Below are 23974 nucleotides of genomic sequence, written 5' to 3'. Positions count from 1 at the left end.
AATATCTGATTTTGCTTTACCGTCCCTCACCACTTTGCGCTTTGAATTTTGCGGCTTCACTTTGAAAAGTGCCCTTTTTGTGGTTGAATATGGCTTATTATTAGTCAAAAATATGCTCGTTTAAGCACATTTTACATGCATTGCCTTAAATTAAGCATTTTTAAGTATTAAAATGGCTAAAAGAACTAAAATACAAATAAATATAAGGTATTCAGAAAACACATTTAAAGGTGTTGTGATATGTATTATTCTACACTGGTCACTAGGTGTCAGTCATGCTACTGTAATGTTCGGTGAGACACACAAGCACCAGAGTTGATTGCCGATAGCAGACTTTTATTGCAGGGTTGCTTGATCTCACAGGTGCAATAACAACCTTACAGTGAGCTACTATTGCATCTGTACTGAAGCCGAGCTAAAACTTAACTCTGAACCCCCGACGTCGCTTCCTGTCCGCCCCCCCACTCAGCTCCCCGAGCACGGAAACACATTTACAGCAACACACACAAGCACGAGTCTTATTTCCTGTGTAAAGGTAACAATAGGGGTTTTATTTCTTGTCTTAAAAAACGTTAAAAACATATTCAGAAAAGTCTTAAATGAGTTTTCTATGTAAATAAGGAATCGTACTTTGTGGAAATTCACTTATCACAGTTGGGTTTGGAACCAATTAACCGCGATGTATTTTATTGTTTTCTTAGTATATTTTTGAAATGTATTATTTCTTTATTGTAAATTGCCTTTGAGTTTCTTGAAAAGTGCTTCTAAATATATATATTTTTTATTTTATTTGTATTCTTTTGTATTGAGTCACTTTTATTATTATTTTTTTTAATGACGTTTCATTATTTGTAATGCTTTAATGTAATTTGTGACTAGCTGTCTGCGATCCGCCCAAAATGGATGCGCCATCCACTTTTGGGTCCCCAGTTGAGAACACTTGGTTTATACTAAGGTTGAAATATAGTGCGTCCTCACAACTATTAACTCTTTCACTACCAAAGACGTAGTTTTATGCTTTTATATAACTGATCGCCCGATCCCATCAATGTACGTCTTTTACGTTTCTTTTGCGCAAGAGGCAAAAAGAGGTTATGATGCAACACTCCTCTAATGCATTTCACTTCAGAGCAATTTCAAGCTGTAAAAGCGGCCACAAGGTGGCACAAGTGCATTTGATAAGACCTCGGCAGGGATCATGTGAACGGAAAACTCACACATGACAGGAAGGAGGAACTGAGAGAGCTTGGAGGATTGTGGCGGAATTTTGACGCGTGCGCACGCATAGTTCAGTTCCAAATGTGAAAATTGTAAATAGTTAATGGTGTTGCATTTGTAAATAAATGATTTTGATGTAAAACAACCCCTTTTTTGTGTTGTTTATGTTGTGATATAGTTGTTTAGATATTTGAGCTGTCACAAAAGCAAAAAATATTGGTGTCAAAGTGAAAGTTATGCTTGAAATGTATCTTTTGTTGATTACTAAAGAACGGAAAAAGGTAGAAACAGGAGTCTAGTCTTTCTTTTGGTAGGTTCCATGTTTATATAGCAATAGAACACAATATTCTGTGCGCCTTGAAAGATGAGCCAAAATCGTCTAAAATGGCCGCCACTGAAGGGGTTGTCTTTTGAATAATGGCTGGGATTGAATGTGTTAATGATTCTATGCATATTGACAGGGACACGTGTACTCACCATAGAAATGATGTACATTAAATGCAATATGCTCTCAATCAGTATACAGTGTGATTAATTTCCGCTTATATATGTGAAAATAGACTCGGCAATGAATTGACTTTTTATGTCGGTCCATTTCCTTACCTTCAACTTTTATGAGTGTTTCTTATAATAAACATGTAGGATGTTAGCCCACACTGAATTATATCCATGAACCTCCTCTTTTTTATAGTATATCTGGTATTGGTTGTTTTATGGTGTGTTTTGCCTCATGCACTCCACATCAGGCTGTTTAAAGGCTGTAAAATGCATCCTTGAAAAGATGTAAAAATGCATCTTTTTTCCACGATGCTTGGCCATAAAGTGCCGCATATCATCCTGCAGCTGGAATAAGCTCACTATTCCTCCTGCAGACACCGTACTCATGTTTAATCCATAAGGGATACAGCCTCATTACACGCCCAAGCACCTGGCACGCACTGTTGTGAATGGTCGGCGCGGCTATGTGACATCATTTGTACTCTGACAGGCCCCAAAATGTTTATAAGTACACACGTAGCACTGCTCGGGGAACAAATGTGCAAACACACAGACAGGCAGCTTAGGTGGAGGACGCCCTGTTTACATGGACTAATGTCTGTTAGCAGGTACTTACTTTGAAGTATCATCCCACCATGCCTGTCGTGCGAGCCCAGATTATGTTGAGGCTGTCACTAAAGGCCTACACACACACACACACACACACACACACACACACACACACAGGGAGCCATTCTCTTCAAGCGGCACAAGGTGAGCATCACACGTCTGATTTACATACATGAAATGCACGGTGTTGTTTGCGCCTCCGCTGCTGCTTTGCAACATGAAATGCTCCAACTAAAATGTCATTTTCACCCCTACTGTTGGGAGGATGACAAAAGATGGAATAAAACAGGGGCGATAGGAGCCTTTGATGCACCAGGAAGAGCTTACCCAAATTTGACCTGTGATTGTGTGTGTGGGGGGGGGGGGGGGGGGAAATCAAAACAAACCGCTTACCAGGAGTCGGCAGGCTCTCCTGCCTCTTCTTTAAACGTTCATATTTCAACACTGTGTTAATCAATTGACCTCCATTGTCAGCTAAATCCGTTAACTGTGTTAATTCAGTGAGCTGGAAGTGTCGCCGGACTTAGCTCGGCTCATCTTTTAACCAAGTGGGACTAATGGGGATGTTTTCCATTCAATCTGCTCATTTTGGCTGCAGAATAATAATGGATAGGGGTTGGATTCAGTGGAAGCGTCAAAGTTGAACACAATGTGTTTTGTGATGCTGGTTGGCATCCAAGGTTCTCTGCTTTCAAAACAATTAATACTTAGATTTTTTTTTTGCATTTTGGCTGTGGTGGATGGATATAAGTTGAATTTACCAGAGGATATTAATAATAAAAAAAAAATCTTATTTTTTTAAATATTTGTAAAAAAAAAAAAAATGAATATGAACTCATTCAATACCAAGATTCTAGATTCAAGAGTTTTTATTGTCATATGCACAGTAAAACAGGTAGTTCTGCTATGCAATGAAATTCTTGTTCTGTTCATTCTCCCAAGAAAGAAAGAAAGAAAAACACAAGAAAATGAATAAGAACAGAAGAAACATTACTACCAATAAATTAAGCAACAACAACAGAAGAGACATTAGGTTTTCCAAAATGGGGACTTGGAACAGCCTTCAAAGCACCTTTCATGTTGCTGTAGACTTGGTACAGGATGCCATTTGCCCTCGTGGGAAAGCCTACATGCTGATAACATTCGGGGAGAACAGTCCCGAGGCTCTGTGTCCGCAAGACGCTGAAGTCTGATCTCCTCGGCAAGTGGCAAATGTCCCCAACCGGACCGCCGAGTCTGGTATATCCTCCGTCCAGCCAGGCCTCCGCGAGCACACAGCACTCTCCGATCTCACATAGACGTAGTTATACGTTTTTATAAACCCGAACGCCCAATCCCAACAACGTATTTAGACGTCTTTTTGCACAAGAGGCAGAAGGAAGTGATGACGCAACTCTCCACTCATGGATTTCACGTCTGAGCAATTTTAAGCCATAAAAACGGCCACAAGGTGGCAGAAATGCAAAATAGTTCTCACATCATCTTTTTCTGTTTGACTTTTGAGTCTTTATTTTTTTTTTCCCCCAGACAATTTTGTCCAAATTTTGGGGGGGTGGTTCACTTGGAAGGTTTCACTGTATATTTATTTATAATAAATACCAGCAGAAAAGTGAAACTGCACAATTCCCTTGTGTTTTGTTCAATTAGAAGAAAAAAAAGAAGAAGTCTTTGCCAAGTGAAGTCAAGCACTCTGTTCTCACTAATATTGATCTCCTTTTGCTCCGGTCTGGAGTGTTAGTGTCCTTATGAATTTACCGTATTCCACGCAGGCAGTGTTTTACTGGTCCAATCTGAGCCTTGTTCGATAGTAATGCAATCAGCCAAGTTTTAACTCCATTTTCTGTCTCTTCTGCCTGAAAAAGCGGCGTTTTGGCACTCATACGTACATTTGCTTGCACAAACACATCAGTGTATGCGGCTCGGGTATTTACACACACTGTCGTAAAAGCTTTGTCACCCTCCATCCTTCCTTTCCTGCTCTCTGTCTCATTGACGGATGTTTCTTATCCTGTCAGCCATTGCTCCTCTGAGTGGGGGGCGGGGGGGAGATATAGAAAGATGAAGAAGACGGAGGAAGATGGCGAACAAAGGATAGGGAAGCAAACAGAAAAGCCCAAATGAAGATAAAAGAGGAGTGGTACACAGCCATGAAGTGGTGTCATTACCATCAGTGGCAGCCAAAATGGAGATTGAATCTGGAATGAGCGTGATACACAACATAAACTCTATCTGGGGATCATTAGAATTAATTTCACATGAGATGCTGTGTGTAAATAACGGCAGCTTGCCTTTATAATCAAGACAAGACAAACAGGAAACTTAAGCTTCATGGCAATCATGCATTTATCAGGGCTAAATCATGTCTGCTTATGAAATTGATGAGGCTTTTGGGTTGCTGGTGAACAAGAATGTTGCATGGAAGTGCACGTATCATCAAGATTCATACGTTACTCGCTGAGAAGTTACCACAAAACATGCCTTAATCTTTTTTTGGGTTGTTTTCCACAAAAAAAAGAGACAACGAGATATCAAAAGACCTTATTACCAAATTTTGCATTTGAATTTTGTGAACAGAATTTTTGTACATCCAATTATGCTGAAAATGTCATTGAAAAAAGATTCATACGCAAAACGCACGTGTTTTAAAATTCACTTGATTAAAATTTCAATAAAAATACGGCCGTGTCAAATTCAGGTCATAAAAATTCAGGTCATAAAATTTGAAGCAATTAAATTAAATTTAAAAAAAGTTAAATATTACATAAATACATTTATAAAATTCAGTTGATAAAAATTGAAAGCAATTAAATAACATTTTAAAGTTAAATATTAAATAAATACATTTGTAAAAAATCAGTTTATAAAAATTAAAAGCAATTAAATTAAAATGTAAAAAGTTAAATATAAAAAATACAATTGTAAAAATTCAGTTTGTAAACATTAAAAGAAATTAAATAAAAAAAGTAAAATATTAAATAAATACATTTCTACAAATTCAGTTAGTAAAAATTTAAAGCAATTAAACTAAATTTAAAAAAGTGAAATATGAAATAAATACATTTATAAAAATTAAGTTTAAAAAAATTAAAAGCAATGAAATAAAATTTTAAAAAGTAAAATATTAAATACAGTTCTAAAAATTCAGTTTGTAAACATTAATGGCAATTAAATTTAAAAAAGTAAAATATTAAATAAATACATTTGTAAAAATTCAGTTAGTAAAAATTCAAAGCAATTAAATTACATTTTAAAAAGTAAAATATTAAATAAATACATTCATAAAAATTCAGTTTATAAAAATTTAAAGCAAATTACATTTTAAAAAGTAAAATATAAAATAAATACATTTGTAGAAATTCAGTTTATAAAAATTCTAAGCAATTCAATTACATTTAAAAAAAGTAAAATATAAAATAAATTTGTAAAAATTCAGTTTATAAAAATTCAAAGCATTTAAATTAAATAAAATATTAAATACATTTGTAAAAATTCAGTACATAATCATTCAAAGCAAACATTTTTTTAAAAAACAAATCAACCAAATAATAATAATGAAATAAATAATTTGATATGTAAAAACTCACAGATCCACTTCATTGTTTGGTGGAGGATATTAGCACATGTTCCCATTGGAAATAATGTGTTCTAGCCTCAAACTGTAGTTCTTTACTTTTTTGTTTGTTTTTTCAACAAATTACGCAGAAAATTTCAACGCATAACGATTCATAAGCAAAATGCATGTGTTCAGTTGATTCAAACACGATGTTTAAAAATGTCGCTGTTAAAAGACAGCATTGTAAAATTCAGGTTGTAAAAATTCTGTAAAAATTCTGTAAACCCCCCCCCCCCGAACGAAATAAATAATTGGTTGGATGTTTCAAGATTCACAGATCCATTGAATTCTCTGGTGGAGGCCCTCAGCACACACATTCCCATTGGAAATAATGGGAATGTGCTCAAGCTGTGATGGACTTTTTATGTGGCCATAAGTGTCGCAAAATAGCCAAGGAAAAAGCAAAAACACACGCACAAACTTAACCTAGTGAGGCTCATGTGACCTGATAGATGATGACCATTCAAACTTTGAGATTTTGTGCGACTCTAGAGCTGTATTTTTACTAAACTTTTTGATTGAGTACTATACAGTAGTAATACTCAATAACAGTAACAATATATAATACCAGCAGATACCATCTATAATAGTAATAATACTTTATAGTCATAAAATATGAACTTTGAGTAAGTAAGGCAATGGTTAACACTGGACTCAGAAAATGACAATTCACACGCTCATAGGGAGAGAAGGTGTTCCCACATATAGATGAAAAGATGATCCTAATCCAAAGCAGACTCCCATCTGTCTCCCATTATCAGGACGCTGCCTAAAAAGTCCCAAGAACGTCTACATTTCATAAATATTATCTGGACCTGGCAAAGCGAGGCCGGACAAAAGCCAGAGCATGTCTTACGGGCTGCGTCCCAGCATAATTAGCAATCATCTCTTCATAACACACGGCCTTGGGGGGGGGGGGGCAATGCACACAGTGTCCTAAAATGCATCGTTGGGCTGAAATAATAGAGCATCTCACAAAAGGGTCTGGCGTGTGGTGGTGGAATTGAGCACCGCTGTTGGCGTGTTAAGGTCGGCGATGACGTTTAAAAAGAGCGTAAGACTTGCTTGACGCTGCGTTACTTCCAAAACAGGTGCTGATTCTCTCAATGAACCGCAGCTCCCCAGTGTCAGCAGCACTCATGCAGCCCCAGACCATGACGTTAACACACCACCGTGTTTGACAGGCAGGCAAAACATGATTATCTGGGTCCTTGTTTGTGTTTCCAGCTATGTGTTTGCTGTTTTTCTATTACATGTCCTTTTGTTGTGGCCAGCCTAAGGCACACCTGTGCTATAATCATGCTACAAAATGAGCAGTTGTACTGCATTGGGCTGTATGATGAAATTGCATATTTTTTTGAGTGGCCTTTTATTGTGACCAGCCTGTGCTATAATCATGCAGTTGTTTTTGGAGTGACCGTTTATTATGGCCTGCCCAAGGCACACTTGTGCTATAAACATGCTACAAATTGTGCAGTTGTACTGTATTGGGCTGTGTGATGAAATTGCACATTTTTGAGTGACCTTTTATTGTATTGTGGCCAGCCTGTGCTATAATCATGCAGTTGTTTTTGGAGTGAACTTTTATTATGGCCGGCCCAAGGCACACCCGTGCTACAAAATGTGCAGTTTACTGATGAAATTGTACATTTTTGGAGTGGCCTTTTATTTTGGCCAGCCTTAGTCACTCCTGTGTTATAATTATGCTACGAAATGTGTGGTTGTACTGTATTGTGCTGTGTGATTAAATTGCACCTTTTTGGAGTGGCCTTTTATTGTGGCCAGGCTAAGGCACAGCTGTGCTGTCTATCATCCTACGAAATGTACAGTTGCACTGTATTGGGCTGTATGATGAAATTGCACATTTTGGAGTGGCCTTTTATCGATGCAGGCGTCTGCGTCTGCATTCATTTAGCGCCCTAGTGAGGCGCCGATCGCTACTTAGGTTTTTGGTCTGGTTCGGTCCATCCTTGGCACAAGACTGCATTGCGGCCCAGTTTCCACATTGTCACAGTAGATGGTGGAATTCCTGTTTCTCTTCATGAACCGCAGCTCCCCAGTGTCAGCAGCACTCATGCAGCCCCAGACCATGATAATACCCCGATGTCTGACAAGTTTGTCAAGACTGTCTTGGTGCTCGCTTGTGTTGTCAGCTATCCATGCTAGCTTTCAGCGGATCGCGCATCTATACCGCTATACAGGCTGTACACTGACTACTCTAAAGTGCTCTCGAAAGTGCTACGGTTGTGGACATGTGTACTCTGCGTGTTTGTTGTTTTTCAACTTCATGACCTCACAAATCAGAGACAACACAGTGATAGAGAAGCCCCTCCCCTTCCCCCTTTTTTGTTCTCCCCAGCGTCTGAAACATCCCATAATACCCGCAGGAGAGAGGAAAGAGCAGATGACACACTGTATATAGTGGCATGCAAGAGGGAGGAGAGAGAGGAAAAAAAAAAGATGTAAGCTCATTACTGAGACAAGTTGAAAAAGCCGAGCATGAGAGAGAAGAAAAGTAAAAGTTAAGCACTTCCTGAAACTTCGGCTTCCTTTCCATCTATCTTGAAGAGTTTACCCCCCACCACTACCACCTGCAAACCCCCCCAACCAACCCCACCTTCCCCCTCTCGACGCCACCCCATCCCATCCTCGCTCTTACTCATTCTCTCTCGTCACTCTCTTTGAGTTAAGGAGGTAATCGTAATGAAATGACCCCGCGAGGCATGATGGCAGCCCTCGCCTGATAAGTTATTCCTGACTGGCTTTTAAGCTGCTGTCAAGCAATTTCCCTTGAAACCTCGCTTTGTTTTTTAGGGATGTGTGTAGTTGTGCTGGTATGTTGGTGGTGGTGTGTGTGTGTGTGTGTGTGTGGTGATATGTTGCTTTGACACCCTTACTTCTTTCCCATGAGGGGTGCAGATGACAACCTGGAGGTATAGCTATGTGTGTGTGTGTGTGTGTGTGTGTGTGTGTGTGTGTGTGTGTGTGTGTGTGTGTGTGTGTGTGGAGCAGTGGGAGACATCTCATAGATGACAATCCAGCTAATTGAAATGACAGATTATTCTAATGTGCAGAAAGTCATTAAAAACCCAGCAGCCGTTTTTCTTCCCTTTTTCCTCGCTCTCTCTCGCTCTCTCTTCCTGTTTCCCCTCTCGCTGAGTATTTCTGCCTCCCAAAGCATTCAAGGAAATGTTAGCTTCCCTTTTCCTTCAAACTCATAATCAGGACAACCTTGACAAGCAGAAGTTAAATCTAGGCACAGCTCTCCCAACTTTTACTCTAATTAATGCGGTTATTACTGTACTTATGAAGTGGGGTGCAGTTTTATTCCCACAGCTCAATGCAATAACACTGCACATTTTGGAGTGGCCTTATTTTAGTGTGGCCAGCCAAAGGCACACCTGTGCAATAATCACACTCCAAAATGTGCAGTTTGACTCTATTGTCCTGTGTGATAAAATTGCACCTTTTTTGGAGCGGCCTTTTATTGTGACCAGCCGAAGGCACACCTGTGCAATAATCATGCTCCAAAATATGTACGTTTACTATATTGGGCTGTGTGATAAAACTGCATATTTTGAGTAGCCTTTTATTGTGGCCAGCCTAAGGCACACCTGTGCAATAATCATGCCCCAAAATATGTACGTTTACTATATTGGGCTGTGTGATAAAACTGCATATTTTGAGTAGCCTTTTATTGTGGCCAGCCTAAGGCACACCTGTGCAATGATCATGTGCCACAATATGAAAGTTTACTGTATTGGACTGTGCGATAAAATGCATATTTTTCGAGTGGCCTTTTATTGTAGCCAGCCTAAGGCACACTTGTGCAATAATGATGCTCTGAAATGTGCAGTTTGACTGTATTGGGCTGTGTGATAAAACGCCACCTTTTTTGGAGTGTCCTTTTATTGTGACGCGCCTAAGGTACACTTGTGTGATAATCATGCTCCAAAATGCGCAGTTTTATTGTATTGGACCGTGTGGTAAAAGTGCACATTTTTGTGGGTGGCCTTTTATTTTGGCCAGTCTAAGGCACTCCTGTGCAAGAATCGAATTGAATAGAATTGGCAAAAGCCACATAATTTTTTATTTATTTTTGGGGATTTTATGTGTGAAAAAGGATTAAAAAAAAAATATATATATGTATGTATATGTATGTGATACATGAAATGTATAAACAGCTCATCTATCATGAAATACATCGCTCATACAATAATTAAATAAGCAGATTCAATCCAATAATTGTAGAATATATTTCACAGTTTAATTAATGGGCAATTGAATGAATTGTTTTACATTTTAATTAATTTATTTACATTTACACCTCCTTTACAACACATTTACACCTAAAAAATTCCATGTCATGTCAGTTTAATCCCAAAATGCTTTGTACCCTGGCTACATTTTGAGTACTTGGAAATGTCTAAAAAAAATTCCCAAAACACTGAATTTCCAGAGCATATTTGCTGGCGTTTTCTGTTCATCCCAGACTCATGTTTACTAATCTGTTCATTTGTCCTTCGCAGGTTAGCAAAACAGGGTTTTTCTTGATTTTTTTCAAGCTGCTGCGCCGCCTCTGAAGCCTTCTGCCGTTTCCCACTTGAGCCCTGCCTCACACTTTGAAAAGTACTGCTGGAGATGATGCGAGAAGTGAACAGAAAGATTGCATTTTGTTATCTTCCACACACCAGGAAGTAGCCTGCTAACCAAAAAAAAACCCACACACAAATACCACTTGTTTTTTTCCCCACTTTTGTTCAGCCTTGGTGGAGGTTTGTAGTTACATACAGCCATTATAGCATTTCTATGATAAGAAATCTGTTTTTTTACACATATTGTATATATGCTTAACATCTGAAGGCAAGTATTCATGCACACAGTATAACCTTCACAGAATCAATTTATTGCATTTGTATGTGCTCTTTATGACACAATACCGAGTGAATAACATTTTTTCCTTTGGTTCCATCGCTATCCTTAGCAGGCAGCACAATGCAGCTGTGCAACTGCAATGATATATAAATAAAAGCTAAATAAAATAGCTCTGCTCGACGGGTGGTTAGCGGTGACATCATGCAACACATGGCTTCATATCAAGCCACCATTTTTTTTTTTTTTTTGCTTTGCCTACTACTACTCCAAAGAATTGTCAGCGCACAGAAGCCTGACAAGATACTCAGGGTTTATAGATTTGGGAACACACAAACAGACAGGAAATTCCATCCAATGTTTCCTCTGTCTGGTCTGACTCATGACTAGTTTTTTTCTTACTTCTGCAGGCTGCCGACATCCGTGTGGCGATATGTAGACCTCCTTGCAGCACATCCAGATGGATCCAGATTCCACTGCTCCCCCATTGACATTCAGCGGAGGTAAATATTTAACAGGCGGCTGTTGAGCGCCGTGCGCAGTATGGCACAGGCCGGGCTTGCTGTGGAGATATGTATATAGACAAGGCGCTTTTATTAAGAGTTGCTGCAGATGTATTAAGGTAAAGTATGCCTGACACCCAGGGAGGAAATTGCCTGTATATGACACTATTCCTCAATACTGTGGCAGCTTGCCTCAATGCAATTTTGCACGAGGCGATTGACGGAGAATGACGTGCAACGCAGGAGAGGAGGAGGAGGAGGAGGAGGAGGGGTGTCATGAATGTGTGTAATATAGACAGCACGGTGGGGTGATATGCAGGGTTTGTAATTGCAAAGATAGTGGTGTTTAGCTGAAGCCTGCAATGTTAGCTCCATGTGGGAGTGATGGCAGTACACCTTATGGAGAAAAAGCACTGATACATGTATCCAGGATGACTGCAAGCCCCTCGGAATTTTTATTTTTCATTTTACCTAGACCTTTTGGACTATTCTATGTAGAGCCGGCTGGCACGCTTACGCTAAGGGTGCCAGAGCCTCCAGGGGGTGCCATTAAAATTGGGAAAACAATATAATTGTATTAAAACTAGCGCGCGTGGGTTTTCTCTGAGTACTCCGGTTTCCTCCCACATTCCAAAAACATGCATGTTAGGTTAATTGGCGACTCTAAATTTGTCTGTATGTGCCCTGCGATTGTTTGGCGACCAGTCCAGGGTGTACCCCGCCTCTCGCCCGAAGTCAGCTGGGATAGGCTCCAGCATACCCACGACCCTAATGAGGATAATCGGCATAGAAGACGGATGGATGGTTATTGGTCTTAAAACTCTTAAAATGGTTCATATTCATTCAAATGTTAAGCAATGCCTAATATACACTATAACAAATGTAACATATACTGTAAGTCTCCCCTGGTGCAGAGGGTGCCATTAAAATTGGGAACACACTCACCTTGAATATAATTATATTCAAACTAGTTACTGCTCTTAAAAAACTCTTAAAATTGCCATTACAATCCCGCCTCGGGTGCCACTTTGGTTCGGATCAGCTCTGATGGTATGTTATGGTTTCTAAGTTTCATGTAAGGAACATCACATGGTTACACCTGCACAATGCAACATCTCTGAAAAGGAGTAGGAAGAAGTGGAGCTTATTTAATCCTACCTCTTCTCCATTTGCCAGTTACTGATAATTCATTCACAACATACTGTATATTTCTTTTTTTTTTTCTTTTTTTTCTTTTTTTTTTTTTTTTTTACATTTTTTCACTTCATGTGTGGGGAAAAAAGAGGAGTTAAAATAATGAGGCTGTATAAGTTGACCAGGGAAAGGAAGAAATAAAAATGTAAAAAAATAAGACAAAAATAAGATTATTGTGTAATAAAAGTGATAAAATAGGAATACATTGTTAGTAATAAATAAAAATAAATAAGACATTAAATTAGACAATAAAATTGAGGATAAATATATCAATATGGGAGTAAAATTTCAACTGGATCACACTATTTTTAAGCCTTTGGTGTACAGTCATCCCGACTGCGATAAGTGAATCTCCTCGAAGTAGGATTCAATATTAATGAACAAAATATTTTTGTATTTGGAGCATAGAAAAACCTGTTTATGACTTTCTAAATACGGTTTTTAACATTATTAAAGCCGAGCAGACCTCCCAGTAGTCACCTTTACGCTCCTATGATGGCCGCTGCTAGCATAGCAAGCTACCGTACTTATTACTTAGCCTCTCCAGTTTACTTATTCTAAACTTAGTGTTTCAAACGGAGTAGGGAAGAAGGACAATGAAGACAAAAACTAACCACTTACACACGAAATGAGAGGAGAACCTTTTTCCCCCCACTTGATCTCAGCCATGGCATGTCGGCTCGGCTCTGCTGCCTCAGCTCCATGCAGTGTGAAAGGTAATGTAATCCAACGTCGCAACATTACTGAAAAAACGATAGAGCGAGGGAGGGATATTCCAACCGCAATATAGCGAGGGACGACTGTCTATAAATTGAGCAATAAGTTATTGGCGACCGTCTATAAATGAAATATGTATTGTTGAATTTGGCATCATCCAGGAAAATAAGCCTACAAAGTTGCATAAAATAATGGGTGTGTGTTTTGCTTTTTCTGTGGCTTTTTTGAAATTCATGAGACATTACCTAGACGCTAAGTACCGTAAATTCCGGTGTGTAAACCGCTGCTTTTTTCTTAAACTTTTTTTCTTAAACAGCGGTGCGGCTAATCCTAGTCTCGTGACATCTCCTTTTTCTTCACAACTGCTGCTGTTTTTTTGCCGCTTGCGAGTCAGTGAAGGACCGTTAGCTCTTTCTTTGGCCAATCACGAGCTATCAGTGCACTCACAGCATAACAGTCTGACTCACGGTGTCATCTTACTGAGAACAGCACTACATTCATCACACAGCAACTTCACACTCAAAAAGTATACCTCAGAAATACACAAACATGTAGCAATACGAATTTAAAATAAAATGTAAGGTTTTCCTGTAAGGCGTTGCATCTGAGCAACGGGTTCATTGGGGCGCTGCAATGACGTCAGCCTCCCTCTGGGTTCTGTGCTCCGGGTTCCCTCTGGTGGACAAAGCCAGCCATCCATCTATGCTACTTGTCCTCCAACGAACTGCTCTTCTGGCAGTAATGCATTGTGAATCGATGTTAAAATGGCAGCCAGTCCAAACTCGTATTGGTACATATATGTCTATTTCCAAGGTACCTTTTGAGTGTTAACTTCTTTTTACACTTATATGACAGTAACAAAAGTGAGACATGTGGTGTTCTTATGTGAAAACACACCTCTAAAGTAGCACAAAACCTTGTGGGAAGTCAGCTTTAACGTAATAACGCCACGTGCGTCTTTTGCTTTTCTTTTGGCTTTTGGAACTCAAGCGCCGTGTCCCAATACTTGACGATTGCATCTTACCAAAGGCAAGGTAGAATATTGTATTTGTTTTAATGTTTTACATAGGTTCCTTTTCCACCTGAATGCCAATGAAGAATGCTAAAAACAAAGATATGAGAGACAAAACAACTCTGCGGTGCACTGGAAGTTAAGACCAAGAGTGCTTTATTGTTTAAGGGTGGCTGGCTTGTCTTTACGCTTGGATGTTAAAAATGTGAAAATATTACTTAAAACATTACCCGCAGAGTAAATAAACATGAAGCAAATAATTATGGTTTATTAATATTCTCTATTAAATCATAAATTGATCATTTCAGATTTTCTGCCTTTATTAAAACAAAGAAATTGTCGTGTTGTTTATATTATATAAATGTATTTTAATATTTTTTTCTAATTATACATGTATTATGTATGTATAAGTCTATTTAATGTATTACTATTTATTATTAGAATTGTAATTATTCAGTAAAAGCACTTTATGTGACTCAAGTGCAGTTCTCGCAGAAGCCAGTGCAGTTCTCCTTCCGACGTCTAGAGGTCACTGTTGGCCACAGTCCTTACCCCCACTCAAAGCCTCCACAGCCTGTCCTGCCTTCATTTGCACCTTTTAAAAAAATAAAATAAACATACTCCAATTCACCCAATCATATTCTAATTAAAAAGAACAACCTAATTAACCTCGGGAATGTATCCCATAATTCGGTAATATTACCATGATCACCCCGGAGCTTGTAAATGTTTGGTGATAAAAGCAAAAGCAGAAATGAATGCCGGCTGCTAATTAATAGCAAGGCCCCATAATTGAGCTTGTGAAAATTGACTTTATAGTTTTAAGTCGTCTTTTTTTTTTATCAGTGTGTCAAATATGAAATTGAGTCATATTTGAGTTTTTCTTTGAAGACTGAGCGGCGCATCACAGAGCATGCTTTGCTCCCCATAGACACCCACACACACACACACACACACACACACACACACATGCACTCAAAGTGGTGCACTATATCTTAAACATGCAGAACAAGAGCCTAAGTGAAAGTGATACACCGGATCAAACTGCACTCATAAATTCTGCATAATTCGCTCTAAAGAAACAGCAGCTAAGTCATTCTTGGTGTTTTCTTTTTAGCATTCTGAGACATTGTGTGTGTGTGTGTGTGTGTGTGTGTGTGTGTGTGTGTGTGTGTGTGTGTATGCGCACGGTACAATGGCAGCACTTGACTGCTCCTGACTTGTGATTGGAAAATTGAACCAGAGGACAAAGAGGTGAAGTGACAATGAGGTGGAGAGACACAAGGAGCGAATGAAAGCGCAGAATTGTAGTACACTCCTGTGGCTCATCATCGCCACCTATTCCCGCCCTGCAATATATCTGTCAGAGCCCTCATCGCCCTCCCAAGGTGGAGTCTTCCATTCATAATGGCCCATTTAGAGTAAATAGCTCTAGATCATCAGCATAGTCGCCATTATCAAAGATATATAACCACGCACGACACCACTGAGCTATCAACAGCATACTGAACGCTTTCCAATACGTTGGCTATAATGCGTGAGGGATGGGCGCGCACGTTTGTTTCTAAAGATGCCGGAAATAAATAAATAGCATGGAGCCTTAAGCACGCGTAAACAAAATCACCAGCATTTGCGTCTGGTTAGACAAAGTTTGCTTTCAGCACATTTTATTATCACGATTATCATAAGTCCCTAATGATGTTCCATTCCAGCAACATGCTTTACTCCGCAGGGACGAGCTTTGCAGGCCTTTTTAGGTACACCTGCTCTCATCTCATGGAATCCAACACAAAGATAATGTCAGAGTGCTATTATTTTAACAATATATTCCATATTGTGCTTGCGTTTCTAATATTCTGGTTGCCTTATTTTGCAGGGAGAAACTATTAGGTCTATGAGCAAACTGCACCAATTTCTGTATGGTTAAGTTTTTGATAAAAGAAATTTTCAGACCAGACCGGCCGTGTTAAGTAAATTTCCGCAAAGCAGGATTCCTTATTGATAAATCTAATATTTTTCTATTTTGTTCCAGCATAGAAAACCTGGTTATGATCTTGTAAATACGGGTTTTTGATATTATTAGAGTCCTCTAGACATCCATTTTCTATACCGCTTCTCCTCTTTAGGGTCGCGGGGGCATGCTGGAGCCTATCCCAGCTGACTTTGGGCGACAGGCGGGGTACACCTGGTCGCCAGCCAATCGCAGGGCACACATAGACAATTATTCACACTCACATTCATACCTATGGACAATTTAGAGTCGCCAATTAACCTAACATGCATGTTTTTTGGATGTGGGAGGAAACCAGAGTACCCGGAGAAAACCCACGCATGCACATGCAAACGCCACTCAGAAATGCCCCGGGGAGAATCGAACCGAGGTCTTCCCGATCTCCAGACTGTTACTGTGTTGGCCAACATGCTAACTAACCACTAGACCACAGTGCAGTCCTCTAGACATGTACACGCTTATTAGCAAAATGACAGAAAATAAGCCATTTAAGACATACACAAGTGTGTGTGCTCGTGTGTGTTGCTGTAAATGTGACAGGAAGTGACGTCGGGGATTCAGAGTTGAGTTTTAGCTTGGCACGGGTTATGGCCGCAACAGTAGCCTGTGTTTCTGTTCACCCACGTTGCTGAATGCCGTAGACACATCATATAAAGCCTTATGTAGTTACTATTTTACACCAGGAAATGGCGGACATCTGTAACTTTAATATGAGCAACACTTGTGGGTGTGTTTCTATGCAAAGGTAACGGCTGCTGGTGGTGGCGACTCCGCCCGTTATGACAGCCCACAAAGCAGCACATTTTGAAGCTTCACCGTGTTCTGGGACACAGGAGCGGACATCCCAGAGGAACATTTTACTGATCAAAGCTTGCTCTTTGACAAATTTGATATTCTCATCAGCCTCAATTTAGTTTCTGTTGTTTCTCCGAAAAGACAACGTACGGTGCATGTAGCACGGGTGGTCAAAACAGCGCTATGGTGAGGAGGGGGAGCGAGAGTGTAAAAAAAGAAAAACGCGGAAATATGGCAGTCGTGGGAGAATGCGCGGCGGGAAATACACTTCTGGTAAATGGTGAATGGTGAATTTACTACTTCTAATCGTGGAGAAGGCAGCAGTGGTGTTCAAGATCCTGTTGGAAATGATGCTGATGATGGCTGGGTTTGCTTGAGAGATGAGGAAGAGTACCACAAGTTGATCAGACACTTTGATGAGCTTATTGGGTGTCATGGAGACAGGGATCTGACGTTTTATGAGCCTGGAGACGTCATAATATGCAAATTAAATGAGTTAATCTACTCCCATCACAAACTTTGGATCATACTGATGATTTTTCTTATTTACAGTGTGCCTTTATCTCTGACCGTTTTGACGCTACCGCCATTTGAAATAGTAATATCAAAACTGGCGCTGAAAGAGTTAAGTATTATTTTGCTTTTTGTGAGATAATTCAAATCTGCAGTTCACAGCCTGTTGTTCCGGCGATCAACTGGTGCTTGTGTGTCCCACCAAAGTGACATGACTGATACCTAGTGACCAGTGTAGAGTACTACATATCACATCATTCTTTAGTGTGTCTTCTGAATGCCTTATACTGTAATTTAGCTATTTTTATGCTTAAATAGGCTTAATTTAGGCAAAAATACGCTGAAATTGGCTTAAATATGCATTTTTTTTTTACTTATAATAGGCCGTATTTAACTGAGAAACGTATGATTAATATTTTTTGGAAAAAATATGATAGCGTGAAGCCGTGAAATTCAAAGTGCGAAGTGGCGACGGATAACTGGATACTTTTTTTTTTTTTTTTTTTTTTTTAACACAGTTTTTTAAGGCAAAAAAAAAGTGATACTTTTTAATATCAACATTTCAGCCTTTTCTGGTTACAGTATGGCTTTTACTCAATTTTTTTGTTTTAATTTTATTTGTACAATTTGTCTCGGGCCGATAACAACTCGGGCCGCAAATCACCCCGGGGCCGCACTTTGGTACACCCATGCTTGTATAGCTCTTTGTCAGGGTTGAGTGCGTGATGTGACGCCAACTCTCACCGACTGTTGGGTTGTTAGCTTCCTTCGCAGCGAGCGAACGATGGCAGTTAAAGAGAGCAGGGGAGTGTTATTGATGCATAAGTCATTTTTATTGCAAATGTTGATCTGACATCGGCTGTAGGCCCTCTGAAGGAGTCGCATAAAGCCGGGAAACAATATACCACAGCACAAGCCAACCAGTCACAGCTTTAACGTTCTGCAATGATTTTTTTGGATACTCAAGTCGAAACTGAAACCGGCGAAATGCAAAAAAATGCGTACCTGGAGAGCAGCGCGTATTCAAGGGTCAAAATGCAAAAGATACGTTTCAACTGCACGTTTTTGGGCAAAAATTAACAGGCCTGGGGTCTGTGTCTCAATCCAACTATCTGCAACAGCCCTCTGAATGATGTAGTGCTATTCTTTACTACTGCACACTAACATAACAAGCATGTACCTTGCTGATAGTGCCACTCAAGGCTTGGCATTGTACTTGCCAATATCAATAATTATGACATTCATTAGTCAATGTGCTGGGGAGATGTAAGTACTGCAATCACACGTGTACACTGACCATACATCCATTTATACGTGTTGAGCATTAGCATAATTTCATGCATATTGCATGCCCCCAGTATTGCATCTTTTAGTGCCGGTCACATTAAATAGGGGCCCGGCATAAAATAGAGCATTTGTTTCGATAAATTATTCTGTTGCGACAGCTGTTCCAAACATGTACGCGCCAAATGGAACGTCCAGGAATTAGCAGCAACTTGATGTGTGGAGTGTGCATATTTCTTCCCTGTCCTTCATTAGAAATGTAATAAATTATGCCCATGTAACATTCCGGTGATTACTATTTAATAAAGCAGCATAATTAAAATTCAAGCTTTGGGCATGTTTTTGTACTGATATATGTACATGCTGCACATGTATAGATGCAGGGGCGGCGTGTGTGTGGCGCAGCCTCAGGCTACATGTCTAATGTCTACTGTGGTGACTAGTGACTCCGCCCTTCTTCCATCACAAAGTCATTCATGATCAAGTCAGCATTGGTACAACTATGTCTCTGGACCAACAAAAATATATAAGTTGAGGCAAAAACTTATATAAAATACATACAAAATACATCATGGATACGGAGCGGGGCACTCGCTGATATGTGTTAAATCATGAATAAATATTTTAACACATTCTACCATCTGGTTTTAATTGGGAAATGGTAATGCAAGTACAGCACCCCTAAGGCATCCTTTAAGTCCGCTCGGCTCTTATCACTTGACAACATTTCACGGCGCTCACATAGACTTGATTACCTCTGCATCGTATTGCAATTTTTACTCAGTTAACGTGAGGCTTGTTGCTTCGGTACTTCAGTTGCAGATGCTAGACTGCATGAAGACTGCAGACTGACCAATGTTGGCATGAAAACTGATGGAATCAACCAATCAGTGAAGATGGCTGTCATGACTGACAGGTAAACAGGCCAATGACTGCGTGGAGATGAGATATAGACTAACCAATGTTGGCATGAACACTGATGGAACCAGCTAGTGAGTGAACCTGCCTGGAGACGGACCGATGACTACATGAAGGCTGTGATGCTGCTGGTAAAGACTGACATACTGTGTAGGCTGACCAATGTTGGCATAAAAACTGATGGAACCAAGTAATAAGTGAAGATGACTGTAATGGCTGCCATGTGGACGGACCAATGACTGAATAAAGACAAAAAGAGACTGACCAATGTTGGTATGACCACTGATGGAACCAACCAGTGAGTGGTGCTGCCTGTAATGACTGACAAGTAGACGGACCAGTGACTGCATGAATGCAACAGAAGACTCACATATAGACTGACCAGTGTTGGCATGAACGCCGATGGAACCAACCGGTGAGTGATACTGCCTGAAATGACTGACAGTTAGATGACCGCATCAAGACTGTGACGCGACTGAACAATCCGTGATACTGCTTGTAAAGACTGACATATAGACTGACCAAAGTCTGGATAAAAACCGATGGAACCAACCCATCAGTGACTGACTGCCAGCTAGACAGACCAATGACTGCATAAAGACGAAAAGAGACTGACCAGTGTTTGTATGACCACTGAGGGGACCAACCAGTGAGTGGCGCTGCCTGCCGACGGACCAATGACTGCATGAAGTGCTGTGCTGTTTGTAAAGATTGACATATAGACTGACCAATGTCAGCATAAAAACTGATGGACAGTCTGTGAAGCTGCCAGCAATGACTGACAGGTAGACGGACCAATGATTGCATAAAGATCATAGAAGACTGACATATAGACTGACCAGTGTTGGCATGAACACCGACAGACCCAGGTAATACCGGAGACAATGATTTAACTGACCGGTGAGGCTGCTTGTGATGATTTATAGGTAGACTGACCAATGACTAGAAGGAGACTGACTAAACCAGCCAGTCAGGAATTCCGCCTGCATATCGACTGACATATAAACAGGGCATATAGGCTGAGCAAAGCCTGTCGGGCTTCTTCTAGTACTTGGTCGGTCTACCTGTAAATCATTACAAGCAGCCTCACTTGGCAAATAGACTGACCAATGTTGGTATGACCGGTAGACGGGCCAATACCTGCACCAAGATGATGATGCAGTCACTGGTTGGTCTACCTACAAATCACCACAAGAAGCCTCACTGGTCAGTTCATTCCAAATTTGCTGCTCGCAATAAAACTCCATCACTCTGTCACACTCGCAGAGATGGAGTGAGTGGGTGGAGGTGACAAGAGAGGGTGAGCGACTATGTTCATGTTAGCGCTACGTGATGGAGCAATGGCCGCGAACACGAAGGGGAGGGTGTGAGACAGGAAAAAACCCCCCAAAAAAACAGGGCTGTTAGTCAAGGTGTCTTAATGTATATTCCATTCATCTTCTTTCCGTCACTGTTTCTCACCACATCAGATAGCATGTATCTGATGGAAGCCAACGTGCAGTAGATCAAAAGGTGTGGGAGCAGTTGAGATAAGTCGACGCCCCCTTTCCAATCTCGATACAGTTCATCTGTCTTAAATGGCGGCTCATTGCTCATGTCGTGGAAAAGCTTGTATTTATAGCTGTGGATTACATATTCAGTCCGTCGCAGAAAAAAAAAATGCATGCATTCGGTTGAAACCGGCTTTTTTAAACGCATGTGAACACCTCCATCGCCATTTCGCTGCTTCACACCATCGTGGTTTTTCAAAAATATATCAATCCATAAATCATGCTGTTTTGCGCTTGATTTAGTGTAAAAAAAAAACAAACAAAAAAAAAACGCATGTTAAAGCAAATTAGGAGTGTCACAAGATCTTGAGAGAGACGCGGGGCTGCTAGCATACACACAGAGTGCAGAAGAGTGTAACGTAGTAGAAAAATGAATTCAAAGTCCTGGGTACATGTATCAGTGTTGCCAGGTCCACTTACAAATGACTTTGGGCTTGATTTTTTTTTTGTAAAGCCACCTGCAAATTCCCAAGTTTCCTGTTGTTTTGGGCTTGTTTTCAGGGAAGGAGTCGCTTGTTTCTCTCACGAGACTTGGCAACACTGGCGCATCATCGAACAAGTTGCAGTATCACAGGTTAGTGGTTGTTTGTAAGAACTGTGTGTGTAATTATAATGTACAAATACGTAAGTATTGGACGTGGTATGAGACAATAGCCATAGCAGGAAGTACTGTGCAGAAACAGGAAGTAAAAAAGAACTTGGTGATAATGTTACCCCGCCCATGCTAACGTGTGAGTCTGTGTTACAGTATGTCTTATTTTCTCTTAATATGTCTACTATTGAATAATACGAGTGTAAATGTGACTATAGGGTTGTTATTACATCTAGAAGGCTCTAATAATGTTAAAAACGTATTTCGAAGGTTGCACACAGGTTCTCCGTGCTCTAACTATGAAAATCTTCAATTTATAAATAAGGAATCCAACTTCGCGGAAATCAACTCAGGATGGTCGGGTCTAGAACTGCCTGTGTTCATGTTTTACTGTAGCAGACGGAGGGTCCTGAGCAACGTCAAATCGGGTATGTACGATCATTTCCCGACCAGTATCAGGAATCCGACTAAATTAGTGCGTATAAACGTACTGATTATGTGGAGTCTTTCTCTATGCTCTCTTTACAGCCTATTTGTTTTTATTCAATGTAGATTTCCTCCTATCGGGCCTACTCTTTCTGGAATAATCTCCCTGCTGACATTAAAGACATTTTGAGTCCTTTTAATCTCAAACTTGACCTTCAGTTAGTTGCTTGATATGCGATTGCTTCCCTCCTTGTATGGCACGGCACCCGCTCTGTGCAGAAGATGGTACAGGTATATTTATTAGTTTGTCAGTGTCGCTGCTTTTCCTTACTGCTATTTTACACGAGAGGGAAGCTTTACCCCCAAGAGTGTGTTCAAGTACAATCTTCACCTTTAGTGGGGCACAAAATAAGACACATGCACTCCAGAGGCATGGAGTCCCTTGCTACGAGAGTACTACTCCTGCTACTACTCCGTGATGTCAATGGCAAACAGTCAATGTGGGGGAACACACGGCCAAACAGTGAAACAATTTGTTTAATCATAAAGTGCATTTACATAAGGCAACGGCTGCATAAATGAATGCATAATTGAACAGGTTAATGCATAATGTAGCGCTCCCGCGGGACAATAAATAAAGTGCCTTTTGAAAACGTGTGAGATGGGGAAGGGGAGAGGAAAAAAGCGCGAGAGAGACAACAGTACCCGCCGAGCGTCAGACAAAACATGAAACACGAGACAATGCCAAGGCCACAGAGGTAGAAGGGGGTTGGGAGGAAAACGTAAGGCAGGAAATAAATAAATAAACTAGGGTGAAGTCATGCTAAGAGGATTTGGGGACATGCTTGGTTTCTTGCTGTAAGCCGTCTATTAGCAGCAAAGTATTTGCAGCTCTCATAAGCATGGCGGGGACACTATTAGTGACAAGCTCACACACAACTACAACTTAATGCTGCCTCATGGGAATATATCCTCTACTCGCCATTTCTTTCCACCTTACTATGCCACTGACATCCTCTTTCCACAGCAACACTTCCTTTTACTCTTTAGGAATGTTTTTTTTTACACATTTTGGTGATACCATTCCTTTTTTGTTGTTGTTGTTTTGTCACCATTCCTGTTTTTTCTCTTAGTTTTATTACAGATGCATAAAGTAATTCAACAAACACATCTCATCTAGTCTGCATTTTGTGGTACTTTTAAATCATAATTTTTAAGGATATATATACGTATATATATACAGTATGTATGTATATATATATATATAATTTTTTTTTAATTGTGTATGATCCAACCATCCGTTTTCTATGCCCTATGCCGCTTATCCTCATTAGGGTCGCTGGGGTATGCTGGAGCCTATCCCAGCTGACTTCGGGCGAGAGGTGGGGTACACCCTGGACTGGTCGCCAGCCAATCGCAGGGCTAATTGTGTATATTATTTTTTCATGATTTATTTATTTATTATTATAAAATATTTTTATTGATCTATTTAATATATTTTTTTAATTTATTGCCCGATATTGGCATAAACATATCTGCATTGTTTTTTTCTGCTGATAATGAGATCGGTGTGCGAGTGAGACCTTGTTGTAAATATGCAATTTGCAATGACTGTACCAAACAGGAAGCCGAAAACCAAAATAAGAGCA

The 23974-nt window shown here is 40.0% G+C and overlaps 1 protein-coding gene across 3 annotated transcripts in view; it reads left to right on the top strand.

Annotated features, from left to right (window-relative positions):
* Nucleotides 1-23974, top strand: part of pex2 (peroxisomal biogenesis factor 2) — a 217769-nt gene that overhangs the window by 38299 nt on the left and 155496 nt on the right. For 2 of the 3 annotated variants that reach the window (XR_008567374.1, XM_054765805.1), the window contains exons 6-7: nt 11221-11313; nt 21809-21881. The gene's annotated coding sequence lies outside the window, so the exon portion shown is untranslated. Of the gene's footprint in view, nt 1-11220; nt 11314-21808; nt 21882-22224; nt 22298-23974 lie in introns of those variants that run through there. The other variant, XR_008567375.1, reaches the window with a different exon arrangement.

The sequence above is a fragment of the Dunckerocampus dactyliophorus genome, chromosome 21 (genome assembly GCF_027744805.1).
Source record: "Dunckerocampus dactyliophorus isolate RoL2022-P2 chromosome 21, RoL_Ddac_1.1, whole genome shotgun sequence".
Taxonomy (NCBI): Eukaryota; Metazoa; Chordata; class Actinopteri; order Syngnathiformes; family Syngnathidae; genus Dunckerocampus; species Dunckerocampus dactyliophorus.
This window is presented reverse-complemented; position numbering and strand designations above follow the sequence as displayed.